We start from the raw sequence: 21,303 nt of genomic DNA, 5'->3' as shown, positions 1-21,303 counted from the left end.
CTAGACCAGGTTGCTCAGAGCCCCATCCAGCCTGGCCTTGAACACTTCCAGGGATGGGGAACCCCCTGCTTCTCTGGGCAACTACTTCCAGTGCCCCATCACCTTTTTACAGTAAAGTTCTTCCTTATGCCCAATCTATACCTATGCTCTTACAGTTTAAAACAATTGTCCTGCCACAGCAGGCCTTCACAAAAAGACCTTTCTTTGTCTCTAATTTAGAGAATATTGTGAAGGGTCATATCCAAGGATTTAGGGTACCTCAGGTACACACATCAGTATCTCTTATCTTGTCCACTTACATAGCTCCTCCATTATTAAAGGCCACTGGAGTAGTCCAGTACATTCTGCTCTTGGTAAAGCCATGATGTCTGTCTCTAATCACCTCCCTATATTCCATTCACTTCAACAACACTTACAGGAGTATCTGTTCCTTATCTTACTGGGTAATGAAGTGAAGACGACTGGTCAGTATTCCCCACTATTCCTCCTTTTTACCCTTTTTAGAAATGGGAGTATTATTCCCTTTTCTTCAGTCACTGGGTGCTTCACCTCTCTGCCATGACTTTTCAAATACAATGGGGAGCAGCTTAGTAATTATATCTTCCAGGTTCCTCAGGACCCTGGGATTCAATTTTTCTTCTCATAGACTTGTATATATTCAGATTCCTTAGGTGGTCTCTAACTTGACCTTCTCTTAAGATGGGACTTTGTTCATCCAGTCCTTGTCTTGAGGTTCAGGGACTTGAAAATGTAAGAATAACAGCCTGTGAAAAATAAGAAAAAAGAGTACATCAGCCTTCTCTTTTCAGGATACATATACCTGGACCCACTGCCTGTGCATTTCCTTCTTACACTTTATTTTGACTAGGAGGTCCTCACTCAGCCATGCTTCTATCCTTTCTTTGTTGCCTCATTTCTTACACATAGCATTTTAGTTTCAAGAAAAACATTAGTTTCCATCTCTGTTCTGCTCCTGTATCCCTGAGGGCAATTTTGCAGGGGGTCTCTTCCACTAATTCCATGAAGAACCGAAGCCTTGCTCTTCTAAAATTCAGGGTCTTATTGACTGATAGTTTGATAAAAAGTGCAGTATTATGGTGAGTTTGGCAGATTGTTAAATTTGTTCTATATCCACAACTGGGTAGCTTTATTTTTAGTCTTAGAGAAACGAAGACTTCAGCAGATTCTGTGGGACATGGTAGAAAATGGGGGCAAAATTTACACTGCTTTTGCAAAGCTCAGTTAGTATTTAAACATTCAGTAATAAACCTAAAATATTACGTAAGTATTAAATAGATCAGTTTCATTTCTTTCACTATCTCTCTTACCAGTGCCATAACTTCATTCTTTTACATTAATTTTGAATGCGTGATTGATTTTACTGAATGAAGCAATGTGAGAGCTGGCTTCTATCCCACATCCCACCACTGCTTGATATGGCACACAGTCTTGCTCACGTTATATATTTGTGCCTGAGTAATCTCCCTCAATGCTCATTTGAGGCTACGTCCTTGTCCAAAATATTAAATTTTGTGATATCTTGCACTGTGTCTAATAATTAGCTTTTAAGGAACCCACTATGAGTTATCCCATGACAAATTGAGTTACCTGGATTTTCAAAAGGTGTGGATGCATGATTCAACCCATTAAAAAATGCTTTAAGCATGGTATAACACTGGCAAGTTTACTGTAGATAAATCCCAGCTAAATGTTGACAGTTTTTCAAGCGCTTATTTTTCAGTGTTTGTTTTCTACACTTTAAAATAAGATCTGCTTATTTATATACAGCTGCCACAGCATGATTTCCTCTGGCTTGAAGAATTATCTGTTCATGTGATTCAGAATGCAGTTACCTTTAAAAACCAATGTTAGCATAGAATAAATGGATTCTAAAAGTTAAACAACTGTTGTTTGTTCAGTAGACTTTGTTAGCAGATTTTGCCTTGTTCTAGGCAAACAATCAGTTATATGTATAGTCAATTAGGCACATGTATGCAAAGGACAATTTGACTTCACTACTCTTCTCTATCTTCTTACATCTCCTATTATGGCTATTCTTCTTTCAAGGTTTTGTAACAAAGAACAACCTGATTTCCCTTCTTTTCATTGTGCCTGTGGTTCATTTTCTAAAATCTGTGAATATTTTGTAGTTTAATCTTGAACGGGAAAAGTGAAAGTACATCTTAAATGCATAAAATTTAACATCAGCACAACCCTCCAGAGCAAAAAGGACTACTCATAGACTTTCTTAAAACATTTTCATTTACTGGTACCTCTGTTTCTGTAAAAAAGTTATTTTGCAGTAAGAGAGATTAGCCTTTTGGAGTGATGTATCTCACTAGAGACCATATCTGCAGCTTAGTCATTAGGTCTTTCAGCAAAACATGTCAGAATTTAGTAGTGAGCTGGGATCTACTCTCAGTCACCGCTTAATACAATTAAATATGAACAATGAATGCAAATCCACTGTTTTCCTACACTAAATTCTTAGGAGACAATCTAAGGATGGAATGTAAGTTCTAATTCTACTCTACTTAAAACTTTTTTGGGAAGTCTTTTGTTATTACCACAGACATCTGACATCTTTTTTCTCAGAACAAACAAGCAAACAAATAAAAGGTAAGTACAGGAAAAATCCCAACCCTTCAGAGAGACCTATCTAGCTATCCCAGAGGCAAAAGGGCAAGAGCAAGATTATTTAAAGACACACAAAAAGCCATAGGAGAAATAGACACAATTTCCCAAGGACAGTTACTTGAGTTGTCACATTTGAATTAAAGACAACTGGATTACCTGCATTGAGGCACAAGTGATCACTCATACATAGGTTCAGCCATGTCAGATTTCTCTTACACTTGAAGGATAGTGTGTATCTAGGATAGCAGCGCACAAATAGATGAGATAGACACAACAATAAACATCTTCTGTTCTGAAACAATGAGAAACCACTTTCAGTGGTACACAATATATGCCTTCACTCTAGATAATGTTATGAATAATTTTTCTTCAAAACATTGACATAAATTACTGTTTTATTCATTAAGTACTGTCCTACCAGAGGTGGAGATGAACATTCTTCACACATAGGAAAGGCATTACATAAACTGCAGTGGCCCAAAAGCTTACCTCATCTGCAGTCTGCAGAGACAATCTACTGCACAAGAGTTGAAGTTGAAGCTAGTTGAAGCTAGCTTTTTGGTAAAATTAAGCCTCCAATATAAAGGTATTTGTTTTGTATAGTTTTGCTTTATACCGACATTCTACATGTTACAAGTTATACATGTTGGTTAATGTATACCTTAACAACAGCTGTGTTACATGTCTTTATAATATATATCCTTTTCACCGGGACCCTTTTTTAAATTGAAATTTGTCTTGGTGAGTGTTAGGAAAAAACGTGGGAAATAGTGATGAATGGAAGTGCAGCCTGAAGGAAATCATGGGCTGATTTCTATCCTCAAAAGAGCTCTTCAAAGGCTTTCATTCTTTTTGCTGCCAGCATGCTGCTCCATTTGCAAAGTAAAATCTCCCTGCAGCTCTCTAGTGTGTGATGCAGTCTGTAATTTTACATATGCAAGAGAATAAAGAGAAAGTTTGTATCTTGTTTTTCCTAAGAAAAAAAACCAACCAAAAATTTAACCAAAAAACCAAGGTAAAAGGAAATTAAGTATCTGTAGCAAAAATAGAGTAAATTGTGCTCAAAGCAAAGAGCTCAGAGCCTGGAATCAATTTACCTATCTAAAATACTTCATCAAGATATATGATACTGACCTTCATGATTTAATATTTATTATTGTTGCTTGCCAGTAACAATATTATTGTGTTAGGGAAGTATAAATAAGAAGACTGTATGACTCAAAAAGTTTTTGCACAAATTGAAACAGTATTTTCTCACAGATCTATAAATGGCAGGCAGTGATGGTCCAGCATGGTTCAGGCACGGATAATGAAAAATTTCAAGATAAATTTGCCACAATGCAAGAGCTTAGGACACTAATTTAAGTTTATTCCTGTATAGAAGGAAGCCCAAGTACTTAATCATGAGATTACAACCACAAACCAAACATATCTTTTTATTTAACTTTCATGTCAAAGGTCTAAAATCAATTGCTTTAGAGTGTACCTAATCTCAAAACTCTTCAAGTCCTTGCTAAATTTGGACCTAATGCAAATGAAAAGATTTGAAGCTAAAGAAACCCCCACAGTTTTATTTCCCACGAAAAACTATAATAAAAGTAGATATCCAGTCAAGCAAGATGAGAAATAATTTCTCAACTCAGTGAAGTCAGTCTTACGGGAAGTCCAGTATTTTACAGGATGTGGGGTTTACTTTGTTTATTTCTCAGTACTTCACACTAAGAGGTAACAGCATAAGTCACAGAATAAAGTCTAAAAGTTATTTTGTTTTTCTGTGTTAGAAACTTTCAAATTCAAAGGACAGGATACTCTAAGTCAAGTCTCAGATTTCAGAAGGAGGCAAAAATTAAACATCACATTTTAATGCACTCATTTTTATTGCCTTTGTGAAGCAATATGAAAACAGGACTCGAAGTAATAATGCAGTATGAGTAAATCAAGGAAAATTCAGTAGAATTATATAGACAGTCATTAAACATTAAGTCTAAGGTAGACTGCCTTAAGTTAACCATAAAGAAAACCAGGACATTTGACAGGTTCTACTCAAATTAATGACTTTGATACAAAGGTAGTCAGAAAAAGCTGAGATTTTAATATATTTTCTCTAATTTTGAAAAAAAGGCTTTTAAAATTCAGAAAGGAAACTTTAAAGACTATCCTCATAGTAGGCCCCAAGTTCAGTCTCTTTGCCAGTTTCTTTTCAAAGAGTTGATAATGTATCTTTTCAATGCTTTTCTCTTTTTCCCCCCCCCCCCCCCAAATACTTTGATTCCTTTCATTACAACCTGTAAGCCAGAAATTCTGCACTTAGAAAATGGGCTGAATTTGTAGGCCCTTGCATTGTCATAAAATAAGACCTTCCAATTCAGGAAACATTCACATCCTAAAGACTATATTGAGGTCCTCCAAATCCTTGTCCATGCTTTCTTTTGAAAAGATTGCTTTGAGAACATATTAATCTACACCAATTAAAGAATTTGCATAAGAGCAGCTAGCATGGGAAACTTCTAGAATAGGACTTAGCCCCCTGTGACAAACTGCAAAGTTGCACCCTTTGGTAATGTCACATAGAGCTTAAGGTGGGGGCAAGCCTTTGGGTTGGCCCTGCCTCGGCAACAGGTGTTGATCAGTTTGTTATTTCACAAAAGCACCGTGTGCTTTGTTCAGGGCAAATCCTGGAATCCTTAGACCAGGCCTTTGCACTTAGAGTGTTCATTTTCATGATTGAGATCAATAAGGAAGGGAAGTCTGGCAGAAACTTTGATGATGGTTTGTTATGACAAAGAGCTCTACAAAAAAAAGCTGGTGTGACTCTGCAAATCAGTTGGAGCCAATAAGTCACCATTTCTGTTCAAAGAGCTTAATATTTCTTGTCATCAAAGAATGAAAGCGCCTTTGGGACACATTAATCACTAATTTCTTGCTATGTCCTATAGCCCCATCATGGCAAATTTTCACATTCTGAAGAAGAAGGACCAGGCAACTAAGACCAAGCCAGAACTCCACTGATGTGCTTTAATTTATTAGTGTTAATAAGCTTTCAAAAATTAATTCGTGATGCATTTTCCATTTTATAAGAAAAATGCTTCATCTTGATAACACATCTACCCTTTTTAGAAATACTGAAACACCCATCAAAGACCCACTTACCCAGACTTGTTGTCATAAAGAAGTCAGTGGCTCTACTCAAAAAAAAGTATTATTTTAATCTGAAGGTGGCAGAATTATATTTTACCATATGAATTTTTTATATTTTTAAGGAGGAATAAGACAGTCCTGTTTGATAAACGAATACTTCATCACAAAGTCCCTGAAAAACAATACAGATTTGGGTCCTAATTTTTCCATTTTACCTATGCAGATAAATCTCTTGAAGGTCTCCTGCACAAACCTGTTCAGCAAGAGATGCTGATCAGGGTTCCCATGCGGTGGGTATATGTGGCTGACATACAGCTCATTGTAACATATGCCCAAGCTTCAAGTCCCTGTTTTATGTTATGAATTCCACTGAAAATATCGTCTCATTCAAGTACGCTGGAGCTCTAGACAAGTTTACAACCACAATCACGTTCGCCTTAGATTCTTCGTTACCAGGATCTGCCTTGTGCCATCCCCAGCACCCATCCCTCGGAGGATACCATACCGTGGCTCCCTTCTATCCTGAGCTGGTGTTACACCCTACACCCGGAAAAGGGCCTGCAGAGCTTTCCCCTCAATTCGCTGACCACCGCTTGCGACCCCGCAACCACAGCCTTTCCCCTCCCAGCACGAAGGGGCTTCACCCCCCGGGACTGATTGCACAGGGACCCGCCCATTCCTGCCCGAGGCCAGTCAGAGGGGCACGGGGCGCTTTGTTCCCTCCCCGCTGGGCTCTCACGGCTCGGACCCCTCCAAGCAGACCCCGAGCCCGCTCCCTGCGGACCCCAGCCCCTTCTCTGCGGACTCCAGACCCTCCCCTGTGGACCCCAGGCCCTTCACTGCGGACACCGAACCCTTCCCTGAGGACTCCAAGTCTTCCCCTGCGGACCCCAGCCCCTTCCCTGTGGCCGCCGCTCAGCTGGGCCCGGCTCCCGGCCTGGCCCGGCCCGGCCGGGCGCGGAGCACAGCAAGCTCGGACAGCGCCTCCCGGCGGCGCGGCCCCGCGCGCCTGCCGGGCCGACGTGAGCGCCGCCGCGTCCCCCGCGCCGGGCGGGGCGGAGAGGGGCGGGGCGCGGGGGGGGGCGGTCTCGGGGCGGGGCAGGAAGGGGGTCGCGGCGATAGACCCTTGTGTCGGTGTCGCCGCCGGCAGCCGGAGGGTAGGTCGGCGGGGAGTCGGCGGTGCGGCGCACCCTCCTCCCGTGAGTTCCACTTGCGCCGCGTTCGCCCGGGCTCGGGGACTGCGGGCAGGGGAGGAGCGGGAGCAGGAGCACGGGTACTTTGAGTTGCGGTGATTCCCCCGAGCCCCGCGATGGTGCCGGTGCCGGTCCCGCGCCCCGGCCCGACTCCCGCCCGGCCGCGCTCGGCGCTGCCCCTGCCTGGGCACACGTGCGGCGGCGGCGCCGCTCCCCTGCGCGCTGCCCGAGGCGCGGCGCCTCCCGCTGATGCCTCGGGGCGGGTTCCCGGACGCCCGGGGGCCGCTTAGCACCGCCGGGGGCCGCGGCCGTGTGGGTGCTGGGACCGGCTCTTGCCCTGCGGGCTGCGGACTGCGGCGGCTGCGGCGCTGGGAGGCGGGGGTAGCCCCATCCCGCCCGCTCCGTCCCTGGCTGAGCACTGCCGCCGCCGCCCGAGGGGGTGGATGCGGCGGAGCCTCTGCTCCTCCCGCCGGGACTTTGTGTCCTGTGCGAGGCCGACGGGAGGGACGAGTTTCCCCGGGACTGCCGGGGCACGGCGCGCTCCCTGCCCGCCAAAGTTTCCCGCGGCGCCTCCAGCCCGAGCCCCGGCGGACAGCGAACGGGGCCGTCCCGGGGCTGGTGCCTTCCGCCCGTCATGGGGTCCGGCTTAAAGGGCCGGGCGGCATGCCGGCGGCGGGAAGATGGCTGAAGGCGGAGAGCCAGAGCCCCTCCGGACTTTGGCACTGCCCCGCTGGCGCCGTCATTTCTTCACCTCTGGGTGTCCAGCCATGGGAAGCGGTCAAGTGCTGACATTTTGTTAGTTTCGACTTCCAGCTGTTTTGAGTTGGGTATGGTTCCCAATAGTCTCTGGGAGTGGCTTTTAAAAAAAATTTTGTTTGTTTGGTTGGGGTTTTTTTTGGTGTTTTTGTTCGGTTGGTTGTTTTGTTTTGTTTTTTTTGTTTTGTTTGGGTTTTTGTTGGTTTGGCTTTGTTGGTTTTCTTTGCCTTCACTGCTCATTCTGTTCCTTTAAAACTCACGTGTTACTTTCAGGCATTACTTTCAGAATATGTATGCTTTGTGTATCAGTCTCTTATAAATTGCTTTGCGCATGTTTTTGAACGTGCCAGATAACTATCCACTTGCCAGAGCGTGGCTGTGAGAACTATTGGAAGGGGTGAGTTCCAAAGCTCTTCAGCAATGGTAAAGCCACGGTCAGTTCTCGGACTGACTTGTGGACTGCGAACACGGAGGTGCCGTCGTTGGTAGGTTTTACCATAGACTGTTTTCACATCACCTGTTGTAGGCTTGCAGATGAGTGTTCTTATAGATTGGAGTAAAAAAAAAAGAGACAAATCACTTGCATTAATTAGAATTTTTAAGCTACTTATTAAAGAAAAAGTGTTTGGCATGGAAATGGAAGTCGTCTTACAAGACAACAGGCATTTTTAATATCACAAGTCTCTTTATGATATGTCACTTGATACAAATCAGGTGTTTTCCTTTTCAATTTGGGGTAGTCATTCTCTGTCTTTGCTGGGGTTCTCACATTAAAAACATCAGTAACAAATATATAGCTTTCAGAAAATTACAGTTTAATACCAAAATTTTAACTGAACTTAATTTTTTGAAGTACTTATGTGTTAGATTCCTATTTATATTTCTCTTCTTTGCTGCAGATCTGAAATCACATGTCTGTCTTGTACTGTAAATCTGAAATTAGGAGCTAGTTTTCAGAAATAACTTCTCTGGAAGACTGAAGCATATTTGCTGATTGCACACATTAAAAATGGAAAGTGGGTTGAATTTAGTCCTTACATACTCCGCTAGCTTCTTTGACGTGGTGATCTCACCACTGGGACAGGTGAAAATGAGAGATCTACGAGGTAATGGCTAGTAAGTAGCCAAAAGCAGATACTTCCTTAGATATATGGAGGCAGAGGTCTGCACAAGTGTGTGTGCGCAAGCAGGCTCAAAAATAATCTCAGAGATCCAATCCAAAACACAAACCCACCATTTTGATGCTTTATCTGCTTCCTTGTCAAGTGAGAGAATCTCAGGGCTACCAAGTGTCAAGTAATACAAGATAGGATTGATCTGCTTGTTGTGGAAGTTAGTTTCCCTGCATGTTGCTGATACCACGAAATGGTCAGAGAGGGTGTTTTTTTCATGATTCCTTAGAGGTGAATCCAAAGGAACTGTGTTGTAAAATGCATGCATATTGAATAGAAACTTGCTCTTACCATACTGCTTCCATATGATGTGTAGTAATGGCTCAGAAGGTGCCCAGAGATCGGGATTTGTTCCGAAGTGCTCATTTTATAGATTGACAGAAGTGTTCGTATTGAATACTCAAAAATTATGTCATGCACATTGCAATTAAGACTTAAAAATATACTTTAAAGGAATTTTGTAATTTGCCAGGTTTCCATTTAATCCTTAATTGTATCTGACCATTGCTTGTGATATTCAAGATGAATAAATCTCTGGAGATGCTTATAGTAATACTACCCAAAGTTATAATTAGTACAGAGTTTTGAAATATATCACAAATGAAGCCAAACAAGCTAGACAAAGTATTTATATATATATATATATATATATATATATATATATATGTGTGTGTGTGTATACTTCAAAACTATTACTGACAATTAGGATTAAGTACTTAAAAGAGTAGTTTATACCATATCTACCATATTCTGTATGGTAGCAATAGGCTATACCATGTTAGTTGTCTTAGTTGTCTTGTGTCTTGAGGACAAGATCTAGTGCTGGCTGATCTGAGCAATCTAGCAAATTGTTGCTAGACTGGTTTACCAGGCTGGTCTAGAATGACAATATGTATAGTCAAAATATTCTGAATGATTTTAAAGAGGTCTCTACTTAAGGCATCCAAGTTCAGTCTAATGTTAAAGTGGCAAAAAGAAACACTGGACATTCTCTGACTAGTGAGAAATGTTTTCTTCATGCTACAGAGCTTGGGTCAATCAAATGAGCTCAGGGTGTGAGTGCAGGGTGTTTTTCAAGGCACAACCAAGTATTTTTCTCTTTTTTTCTCTCTCTTTTTTTCTCTCTCTTTTTTCCTCTCCCCTCCCCTCTTTTTTCTCCACCTCCTTTCTCTTTTTTGTCCTCTTCTTCCTCTCTCCTTTTTACCTTTTTTTTTTCTTTTTCCCTCTCTCTTTCTTTCCACATCACCTTTTTGATCGCCTTCCCCCTCCTTTATTGCCTTCCCCCACTTCTGTCGCCTCCTCCCCTTCTCCCCTTTTCACCCTTCCCCCCCCTCTGTTTTGCTTTTCCTCACCACTTTTCACCTTTCCCCCCCTCCCCTTTTTCTTTCTCCTCCTTTTTGTTTTTTATCTCCTCCGGAAGGCAGTCAGGACATAAAAAATTGAAATGCATAGGGCAGCAGAAAGACAGTGAGAATTTAAAACATACTCCTTAATGAATCCCCTTCATTTCTCTGTGATAAGTGAAGGACTCTTATTTCATTTCCTGTCAATTTTACCTGTACTCAAATTCAGTTTCTTCCAATGGGCCAGGGTAAGGAGGAGAGGGTGTCATTTATGTATTGTTCAAGGATATTGAATCAACTAAAAGCATTTTCCTGCAGAAAGATGTAAAAGTTTTTCTTGAAAAGTATTTTGATTCAATAGATCTCAGATTTTATGGGTTACTTTATAATTTATGTTAAATATATCAACGTGAATTTATATTAAAAGTATCTGGGAATGAAAGTGTGGACCACTTGTATATAAATAGTGTAGTATATATGGGAAGCAAAATTCATGGTTAGTGCTGTTTTTTGAAGCACTGTTTTTCAGGTATATATCTAAAATTTTGGGCTTTATTATTACAGCTGTTGAGAAACATAAGTTGGATAGAGATTCTCTTTCATATCTAAGTGAGAATGTGAATGAAATTGAACACTAGCCTCTAAAAGGATATGCATATATTGTATATGAAGAGATGCAAGAAGAAAGCAAGCTTTTCCAATTTATTTAATAGGTGGAGGTCAGGCAGTGTGTTTCTAATGAAGACACTTAGCAGTCATTAGTTGGAAGAGCTCTGTTGCAGTAGTACTCCAATCCCTGTGTGCTCTTGCTGTGCATTTTAGAGGAAGGGGTTTTGTTGTTTTCCCCCCACCCATCAATGTATTCTGTTATTGTCAATGAAAGTACTCAGCAGAACCCACTGTTTTATGCAAAGAACAAAGTGTGTTTTGCTGAAATTGAAAGGCAGTAAATGATAACTTAGGCTATTCCTGCTGCAGTGGTGAAGTTCCTGCATTTTATGCAACAGATGTCACTTGGTGAGTGCTCTGCTTTAAGATACCAAGGCTCTGCAATAGCCAGACAGGGTGTGTTACCATATGAGGTGAGTGTTTAAAGTGCAGCAGCTCAATGGATCACTAACATGACTTCTGTTTTTGAACAAATTAATTTTCATAAACTTGTATTTGAAATCTCATAGATTTTTTTCATCCTTTCATACTCTTGCTTTTGCAGTGCTACATTTAGGAGGACCGGGACAGATTGCTGTCTCAGTATGAGTACTTGGCAGTGACAAGGGAGAAAGGGATGCTGGCTACCAAGTCCTCACTGTGTCTTTTGGTTCATTCTTGACTGGTAATGATGTTGTGTGATCTTTGCTGCATTTATCTTCCATTTGGACAAAGAATGCTGAAGGTGATGTTGACTCATATTTGCTGATCCATTAATGTGGCATGGTCTCATACTCCGCTGCTGCCTCCCAGTTCCATTCCACAGTTACCAATATTCTTTCTTGGATGTTATGGCTCCACTTGGTTGTCTCAGTCCTATTTCTAGTGTTTTAGTTGGTGATCTTGTACATTCATGGCCCTAGTGTACTAATACAAGTACTTTACTGTAGAAATCCCTACAAAACAAGGGTTTCTCAAAAGTTTGTTGTAAAATCATCTATCTCTGTGTCAGAGTCCCTAGTGTGTAGGGTTAATCAAGACTTCACTTGTTTTTTATTTTGCTTATCTTTCTTCTGACACTCCCATTGTATGTTGCAAGTGGCCTACTTGCTTTCTGAGTCTTTTGTGTTGTGTATGCCTCAGGTCTTCATACTGTAACAAAAAAGAGATTATTAGTCTTTCATAGTTGGGAACAAAAAGGAATTATGAGGAAATGTTTATATTGAACTTAAGGTTTGTGATTTTTTTTTTTTTTTTAAAGGACAGGACTAGATTAACACTAGAGGACCACTTCAAAACTATAGAAGATTTATTTTGCTTTTATCCCTTCCACCCACATATAAAAATGGGGGGTTTTTTGTTAGTTGTACATTTGCTTTCTGTTGCAGACCTCTAAGTAATGTCCTTTGATCCATAGGATAAAACAATTACTCATCTTAAAAATTAGGACCCATAGCATGCCCTTTCTGGCTTGTTTCAAAAATGTCAGTATAATTTTAACTCTAAATTATTCAGAGTCTTCGTGTATACTCATTGTTCTTGTTTAGTATCATTCAGTAGCTTAATTCTTAGTTTGTTCTCTGTATATACTTCTATTTATTTCTAGAGAACAGTTATGTTTACTTTCAGACTTCATGTTGTTGGGCTGAACAGTCCAGATTGTCTTTGTTTCATTACATACTGGGAAAACTAAGAGCTTATTGGATTCAGCTTGGAAAGGAAAAGGCTGAGTGTGACCCCATTGCAGGCTACAACTTCCTCAAGGGAAGAAGTGGAGAGGATGGTGCAAATCTGCTCTCTGTGGGGAACAGTGACAGAACACAGGGATGAAGCTGAATCGGAGGAAGTTCAGATATGCAGATGTAAGGCTATATTTATGAAACAGTTAATGAAATTATAACTTTTAATCTTGTTTCAGTTGTCTTTGTTTAACCATTTTTTTTCACATCTTCTATTCCACTTTCCTCAAATTTAATAATCCCCCATGTTGTAGTATGGATGAAAAAATAGTTAACCCCCCACCCCTGGCCAGCTCTACTGCATTTTCTTTTGTCTTGGGTAATGATATTTTGTTTCATCGAAGAAAGATGGTATAATTAGCTAAGATAATGTAAGTTCATACACAATTTTTTCTGCCACTCTGTTTCTAATTTCTCTCTGTTTCTAATTACTTTTTACTTCAAAATCTATTCCTTTTCTCTTTGATTCAGTTTTAATAAAACACCTTTATTGAAACTAAAGTGAATTAATGTACTTGTAAGTAGCAGTAGGTCCAAGGTACATTTCTAAACTACAGGATGATGGTCAGCCTTGAAGGCTTAGAAGGCTGTCTGATATTTCACTTCCCACAGTAAGTTTCTGTGGTCTACAGACTGTAACATTGACAAGTTACTGAATATTGGTGATGAAGTCTTCCAGTTGAAGGTTGAGGTGTTGTTTTGCTGTGAAGAAATAAGAGGAGTGCAAACAGAGACTAGAAGAGAATGCAAGGAGAAGTAGGTGAACTGGGGAGGAGGGGAAGGGTTGCATTGAAGGTCAGTCTGCAGGAGCGAGCCAATGAGTAGAGAAATGTGGTGTCTGTAGATACTATTGGGACTGTGACCTGGTAGGGATGCACAACCAGGAGAGGGAGAAACTCTCTGAACTCTGGGGATGGCCTGACAAGGATCTGGGTAAGGGGAAGAAAACTGGAATAAGGGATGGGCTTATATGAACTAGTGACTGAAAAAACTGAAGTGAAAGACTGTAAGGTTGAAAATCAGGCTAACGTGAAGTGAGATGGAAGAAAGAAGGACAGACTGAATGGAATGGGTCATACAACTAACCTGTGTCACAGTAAATTTATTACTTCTCATGTCTTCAACAGATATTTAAAAGTTTACATTAATAATTATTGAGAATAGTTGAATACTTGTTCTGTGAGATTCATTAACATGCATTCATATTCCAGCATAATTGGTATACAATTATGCTTATCTTCTTCATCCGCATCTTTTCAGGAAGCCATAGCTTTGTCTTTTAGAAGCACATACCCACCTATCATTTGTGATTGCTCCCTGTACCCCTTCCCAGCTGAGTTAACTCTTTGTGAAACTGCACCTTTACATCTGTTCAGGTACTGAAGGTGGTTGTACTCCAGTGTTTTATCAGTAATAACAGTGCTTACGGCTTTGTGACTGTTCCAGAGTCAGTGATTTTTTTTTGCTTTACAAGTCAGCTTCCTTTAATAGATTTCTCCCTGAATCTTGTTTGTGTGCTGTAAAGCAGAAGTGAAGAAAAGGGACTTGAAAACTGATCAAGTCAGCCTTGCCTGCTTGCAGCAGTCCACCTGAAGGGGGGAGGAAGCTAGTGTTTTGTTCTAAATCACACCCCTGTTGCAGATTTCTATGCCATATTCTTTAGTTTTCTATGGATTATTTATATTCAGATTGGTTAAGTTCAGTTGGTTTTAATTCCTTTTGCAGGCCTGTTGTACCCTGACCTCAAATTGAGATGGATTTTATGGTACTAAGAATCCCAATCTCATTATGGAAGAGATTAATGATTTATGATGGATTTTAAAGCATCCTTTTTATCCTGACTTGAAATACTTTTTGCTTTCTGCTTGTTTACTGTTGTCTGTATTGAGACAGTGTTAATGTATTTTAATCACTATTTTAAGAATGTTAATTTACTGTAGTCCTTTCAGAAGAACTTGCTGTAGTACCTGGTTTGGGAGAACCTAGCTGTTCCTATAAAAGCTGTTCATATATAACATAGTTTTTATTACATATGAGAGTTACCAGAATGCTAATTAAACAGTGATTTCCAGTTTTGTTTCTTTCTGGCAAAAAAAAAAGTGTTTGCTGATATTTTTTTTTGTCTTTTCTTTGACTGTCTCACCCAGCTTTCTCCCTGTGAGATTAATATAGGATCACAGAGTAGTTGAGGTGGCAGGGAACCTTTGGAGATGATGTAGTGTAACTCCACCCTCAGTTAAGTAGGACCAGCTATATCAGGTTGTGTATGACTCTGTTCACTCAGGTTTTGAGTAGTTCCATGGATGGAGACTCCACAGCTTCTCTTGGCAGCCTTTTCCCATGTTTGACCCCTCTTGTAATAAGCAAGTATATTCTTTTGTGCATGTAGAATTTCTTCTGATTCAGTTTATCCCTGTTGACTCTTTTCAGTCACTGCTGAGGAAAATTTGACATGCTTTCATCCCATGCTGATCAATTTTATTTACGTGTCTTGATTAGGTTTCACCTCATCCTAAGCAGGCCTTCTCTTCAGGCTGTAAACAGTCCCACTTCTCCTCATATGACAGATGCTGTAGGTCCCTCAATCAGCTGTGTATCCTGTGTTTGGTCTTGGGCTGTATGTCCGTGTCTTTCTTACACAAGGTCGGACTCCACCTTGTGTGGTGTCTACCTGCTGCTACATGGTAAGGGTCCAGCTCTGGAAATGGCTTGAGGCTGTTTTTGCTGACAGCTTTGCACACCCCAAAATGTGTTTCTTTAGGATGTGATCTCAAAATCTGAAGTAGGCTTAAATTGTTAGTAAGCTGAAGTAAGATGTAGTGATTTATGTGACATTACATTACAATTCCCATAAGAAATTTTCTATATAATTTTCTCAGGAAGGACAATTACCTTTCATATTTTCCATAAGTCACAAGCTTCACAGCTTGGTAGTTCCACTGTGGGGAACTGCAAGGAGTTCTTTTAAAACAGATGGTCTAGGATAAAATTAAGTCAAGCAAGATAGTATTGTATCTGAGAACCGTTTATTGGTAACAAAAAAAGAGGGAATTGCCCTACTAAAGGGGACTAGAAAAGACAGAAAAGGAGGAAGGAAGATGGAAAAGAATGGGGGGGGGGGGGGAAGAGAGAGGGGAGACACAGAGAAGAAGCGGGCATTGCCACCAGAAGGTGGGGGAGTGCGGTCCATGTCCAGGTGGCAGGGGGTGTGTGCGCGCTGCCTGCCGGGTGCCTGCGCAGCTCTCGGGAGGCACGGCTCCACAGGCACAGCTCCCGCCGCGACGGGCGGCCGGACACCAGGTGAGGGGGTGCGCGCTCTGGCAGGAGGCGCAGAACCCTGTACGGGACTGGATCGGCGAAGCAAGGTTAGAGGCAGGCAGGAACGCAGGGACAAAGCGGGCAGGGCGTCGGACAGGAACACAGGGAGGCAGGACAGGCGGCGGCTGGGACAGGCGAAGAGGTAGGGCAGGACACAGGCTACACACAGGGCTCCGAGGTCAGCCGGTCTCCAGCCAAGCGCCCAGTGAGTGGGAGGGAGAGTAAAGGCCAGCGAGAGCAGAAAAGCCATAAAGCAGGCTGGAGCCAGGGCAAAAAAGGACAAGGACAGGCTAGAGCCAGGGTAGAAGCAAACCTCAAGCCTGGGCAAAAAGACAAGACCAAAAAGCCCCAACTTAAAAAGCCTCAACTCAAAAAGCCTGACCCTGAGCCCTAGAGCTTGTGACTCAGTTACTTTTATGCCCCCTGGCTCCTCCCAAAGTCTGCCTGCTAACAGGAGACCATTGGCCCAGTCCAACGTTCCGCTGCAGTCCATTGGTGGAGACATTTTTCCGTCTGACTGGAGAGCCTCTCTGGAGGATACAGTGTCCTTGGTGGTCTCTTGTTGACTGCTTGTCCCATATGAGATATGAAATGATTGCCAGGCAAAGTCTCCCCAGAGACAAGGCTTTTCCCCATCTTCTCCTAGTTGCCTCCTGCAGGTGGCACATGTGCAGCCCCTCCGCCACGTGCCTCTGACAAACAGTGTTGAGACAGAATCAAAATCAAACTTCCTCTTCACATAGTGGCAGTGAGTTATTATGGTCATTCTTTCATGGATTGGAATTAATCTTATTAACTCTAGCATACCAAAGGTGTTTCAACGTTTTAGTATGTATGAAAGAAAGTTAGTAACTCCCACTGAGTATTACTTTGCTCTGTACGAGTAGTACAATAGCAAGGGCAAGGTAAAGCAAACTCTTCAAGGGTCGTCAGAGCATGGAGATCTTCCCCCACACACCCATTTTCAAGGCTCCCTTTGCTGTCATCCTTGGATGTTGATCAGCTCTAAAAACTGGCCTTTTAGTTCCCACTGAAGTGTCCTTTGTGCCCAAAACTGTGCTGGGCGGGTGTGACGGGGCACCACTGTCACTCCCAGGTTGCCAGTGGATGTTGCTGCAGGTTAAATATAACTGTGAGAATTCCCAGAGAGAATGCCACATCTGCTCTCTGTTGAAGGAATGGGAAGCATAATTTTTGCAAAATACATGTTGCAGAACATATTAAGGAATATTGGCAAAGTGTACTGAAATTAAGGATGGAGTTTCTGGCACCTGGGGTGGTGTCTTGGCAGGGATCACTGTAAACAAGATTGTCCTTCCAGTACCAAGATGCACCCCACTCTTCTGTCTCAGACAGTGTCTCGGTTTTGAAAGACAGGTGTCTGCTAAGGAAGGCAGAGGCCCCCCTTGAAGTGGCAGATATAACCCCTTTTCCCTCCAAGTTATTATATTTTGAAATCAAGAGCCTTTAGGCGAAGATGTGGGAAATAGGAATAACAGTTCTTTACTATATATATATATGTATATAACCAGTCAAACAAACAACAACAACTCTGGCAGTAACAGCAATCACAAACCCAGTGCCAGCCTTCTCGGCTGTCAGGCCCTTTCCCCTCGGGTGCAGTTCCGCTCGCAGCCGGCAGGGGCGCTGGCGGCTCCCGGTGAGCAGGGCAGGTGCGATGGTTCCCCCGCGGCTGCAGGGGGCGCTCCGGGGCGAGCTCGGGAAACCCGCGGCTCTGGTGCCCTGGGGTCCCGGGAAGGATGGAACAAAGGCTTCACAAACCCCTGGGCAGCTGATCCCGGACTCTCAGGAACAGCAGGCTGGAACGGCAGGGACGGACGCAAATCCCGGGTGGCAGGCGAGATGTATCCAGATGGGAGAACCCCACGGAGGCCCAGGCAGGCAGGGCGAGCAGGGCTACAGCGTAGCGAAAGCTCGAAGCAGCAGCGGGGCAGGACAGCCACAGCTCGGTCTCCAGCAGGGCAGGGAAAGCGGCTTTTGGGGTCCCGGCGTTGTTTCCAGCAGGAAGAAAGAACGGCCAAAAAGAAAGAAGCAGCAGCTCCTTTCTCTGCAGCTTCTCTCTCCGGACGCTCAGAGCGAACTGCCCCCACACCCAGGTGTAGACAAAGGAGTAGCCAGGCCCGCCCCACTCCCCTTTTTGTCTTTCTTAAGTACAGCTATTTGTCCCCTAGCAACATGCATATGGGAGAAAATTCCTTTAACAGGAAAAAAACTAAGACTAAACTAAAACCCCAACAGACAGGAACCTGGTGTCTGTTGCTGTGTGGTGATGACCTGACAATAGTCTGTAAGTGCTGTAACCTTGGACTCATGCCCTGCTAATTCAGAATTATTAATGCACTGTTGGCCAAATCCACCAAAGGGCAGGTAGGTGGAAGAATTCACAACTGGTTTTTGGTAAGCCTTTTAGTATGCTTTACTAAGGTTGATGGGGATATGTGATAAACTCATGTTACCTGGTGACCACCATCCCACAACTGCACCATTTCTCCTGGAAATGACAACCCTTACATGATTTAATGCAAGTGAGAATACCTACCCATTGGTTTAAAAAGTGAAGGCCTTTCATAATGACCTCGTTGGCAGGGGAGGTAGGCAATCACAGTCAGGTGATCTGCCATCACCAGTATTTACTGCAAACCCTGGCCTTTTGGAAGTGGCCCAGTATAGTGTCTGTCAGGTGTGGCCTGGGGCCACCTAGTGCTCTGTCTTTCCCTAGGGCTGTTGTGGCAGTTTTTCTTGCTTCTGTTATTTGCAGGTATTCTTAAAAGGCATCCAGTCATCTGCTTGTCATTTCCTAGAGTATGGTGTGAAACCTTTGTATACTGCCCAAGCGTCAGAAAAAAGACTTCTTAAGCTGATCATTCTTCCAGCACCATACATACAGCCATTAATTTAACATACGGCTTGCTCCTCCCTTTCCTTGATGGGTTAGGAAGGTTTGCTCAGCCATTTCAAAGGATGTTGCTTTCCATTTCTTGATGTCCAATCAGTGAAACATCCATTCTCCTCTTGGGTTTATTGCTCATACTGTGGGAACTGCTGTGCCAAAAGTAGAGGCACGCTGTTGTTACCTAGGACAATTTGTCCTGTTTTCTCCTCTTTTCTCTTTGTTTTGGCTGGGAGATGTAAGTGTAGAAATGCACCATTTCCACTTGACTTTTTTTTTCTTATTATATTGTATAATGATCTTCATAGCTGGGCCAAACATGGTATAAATTGCCTCTGAAACCATCATATACCAACAATTTTCTGTGTTTCTACTTTGCGTTTCTGCTATATAAAGTATCATTTGTTCAGCTGATTTGAGCATCATTCTGTGACGTGCCTGCCAAATTATCCTTCCAAATTTTGCTCCTGTGGCAGTTCTCTGAATTTTCTTGGAGTTCATTTCCTAGCCATTATTTTGCATTGCCTCAGTGGCGTTGCTCAGTGCTTCTCCCTCCTCTTGTTCTGTGATGTAGATAACATCATCTCCCTAACAGAGTGATTTGCAGCTTGGGGAAGTACTGATGTCTTCCAAATACCGGGCTACCAGCCCATGGCAAACTGTGGATCTGTGCAGATACTTCGGTGGCAGTACTGTGGGAGTATATTGCTGAACCTGACACGAGTGTGTGGATTTCTGCTGTGGCTCATTAGCAGCTGGAAATCCAGAGAAATCCTTCACTGCATCCCATCCCACAGCTTTGGATACAGCTCACTGGATCAGAGTGACAACAATTGGGCACTTCATCTCTGTGTGGCATGGCCTTGTTTAGCAATCAGTAACCAGCTGTCATTCTCTGGGAGCAGTCAGGCATCCTTACTGTCCAGATGGGGCTGCTGAAGTGAAGAATGGGCTTTCTGAATGACTCCAGCCTCTGACAGCTGTAATGATCTGGATGATCTTTACGTTGCCTCTGGCTAGCCTGTACCATTTTAATGCAATCCATTTTGAGGAAGTTTCCAAATCAGCAGGAACTGTAACAACTTTCCCTGCAGTGATAGCATGAACCCCAGAAGAATATTTGCCCCCCTGTTGTCTTGAAAGCTTGCCATCAAGTCATACCTAGTATTCATGTACTTAAGCTACCTGCACTTTGTCAGAAAAGACAAGTAGGAACCCAACTGTAAGAGCAAAGAGGTATAACAAGTTTCTGCCTTCTCCCCCTCCCTGTCTCTCCAAGTGACTAATTTTAATTAGTTTATTTTTTAGTTATAGGGATGGGACCCTGTGAAATACAGTGGCCTCAGGCCTATAACCATCAGAACCATTACCCAGTGACAGATGTGAATGCTCCAGTGTACTGCCAACACAATATAAGATTTGTTAACTTTCTGGGACATCTCAGCCACCCATTACACCTTGGTGGGGACGACCCAGATCTAGTTAATTGATACAGGGTTTGTATGTGAGCTACCAAATTGGAGTAGGGAATGGTCCTCTTATACCAGGAGTGCTCTTTTCCCACTGAATAGGGAAGCAGTAGGTATACCCAGTCTGTCCACTGTCCTGATTTGTTTTTGTGGTCTATATTTATCTTTTCTTTGTTTATTTTTTTCATAAATAAAGGATGGTTTCCTGTCAATTTTGTATTTTGGGATTCCAGACTGGAGTAAAACTTAAAATATTTCCTTTTGTGTAACTGTTTTCTGTTGCTGAGGATACATCTACAAGTGTGTTCACAATGTATCTTCCTCTGACAAGAAGTAGGGGATGTATCTTTCATGATACCCAGCTGCATGCAGCGCATGTTGGTATGGGGCACACTGGCAGATAATTTTGCAGCAGTGGCCTGTACTGAGAAGTTTGATACCTGCTTTTTCCTCCCATGGGATACCGAGTGCACATTGCTTCTTTTTAACTGCATTTATCTGGTGTGATCTGTTTCATCTTCAGAAGAAATAGTAAAATTAAACAAAGTAAATAGCTACCAGATCTTCTGCTTTGCTTGTGGCAAAGGAAGAAAAAAAATACTCATACATGCCTTTAGACATCCATTGCTGTTTTTATGTGGTCTTCAAAAGACATCTCTAATTTGGACTTTGGTATTCTAACAGTATCCTGTGTCTGATACTTGGCCTTTTATTCCTAAGGATGTGTGAGGATGATGCAGATAGACAATTCAATCCTACATTATCTATATTACAAGATCGATTTTTGTGCTTTTGTTTTGTCATAATACATATCAGTGGAAATTGTGGGCATGTGTAGCGAATTGGTGATCAATTCAGTCCTTCCACTTGCCTTAGCTGGCTTTTGAATCTAATCAGACTGGAAACAAAATTACGTACGTAGTCTTTTTATTTTATTTTTTGGTAGGCATTGAAGTTAGCAATGTGTTAGAGAATTGGT

The 21,303-nt window shown here is 42.4% G+C and overlaps 1 protein-coding gene across 15 annotated transcripts in view; it reads left to right on the top strand.

Annotated features, from left to right (window-relative positions):
- The first annotated feature begins 6,868 nt into the window (after positions 1-6,868).
- PAM (peptidylglycine alpha-amidating monooxygenase) overlaps positions 6,869-21,303 on the top strand; it is a 123,590-nt gene continuing 109,155 nt past the window's right edge. For 11 of the 15 annotated variants that reach the window (XR_007200716.1, XM_048290505.1, XM_048290513.1 and 8 more), the window contains exon 1: positions 6,869-6,974. The gene's annotated coding sequence lies outside the window, so the exon portion shown is untranslated. Of the gene's footprint in view, positions 6,975-8,099; positions 8,122-8,188; positions 8,210-18,237; positions 18,333-21,303 lie in introns of those variants that run through there. The other 4 variants (XM_048290503.1, XM_048290500.1, XM_048290502.1 and 1 more) reach the window with 4 other exon arrangements.

The sequence above is a fragment of the Corvus hawaiiensis genome, chromosome Z, assembly GCF_020740725.1.
Source record: "Corvus hawaiiensis isolate bCorHaw1 chromosome Z, bCorHaw1.pri.cur, whole genome shotgun sequence".
NCBI classification, from domain to species: Eukaryota; Metazoa; Chordata; class Aves; order Passeriformes; family Corvidae; genus Corvus; species Corvus hawaiiensis.
Note: the sequence above shows the minus strand (reverse complement) of the source record. Positions and strands in the feature narration are given on the sequence as shown.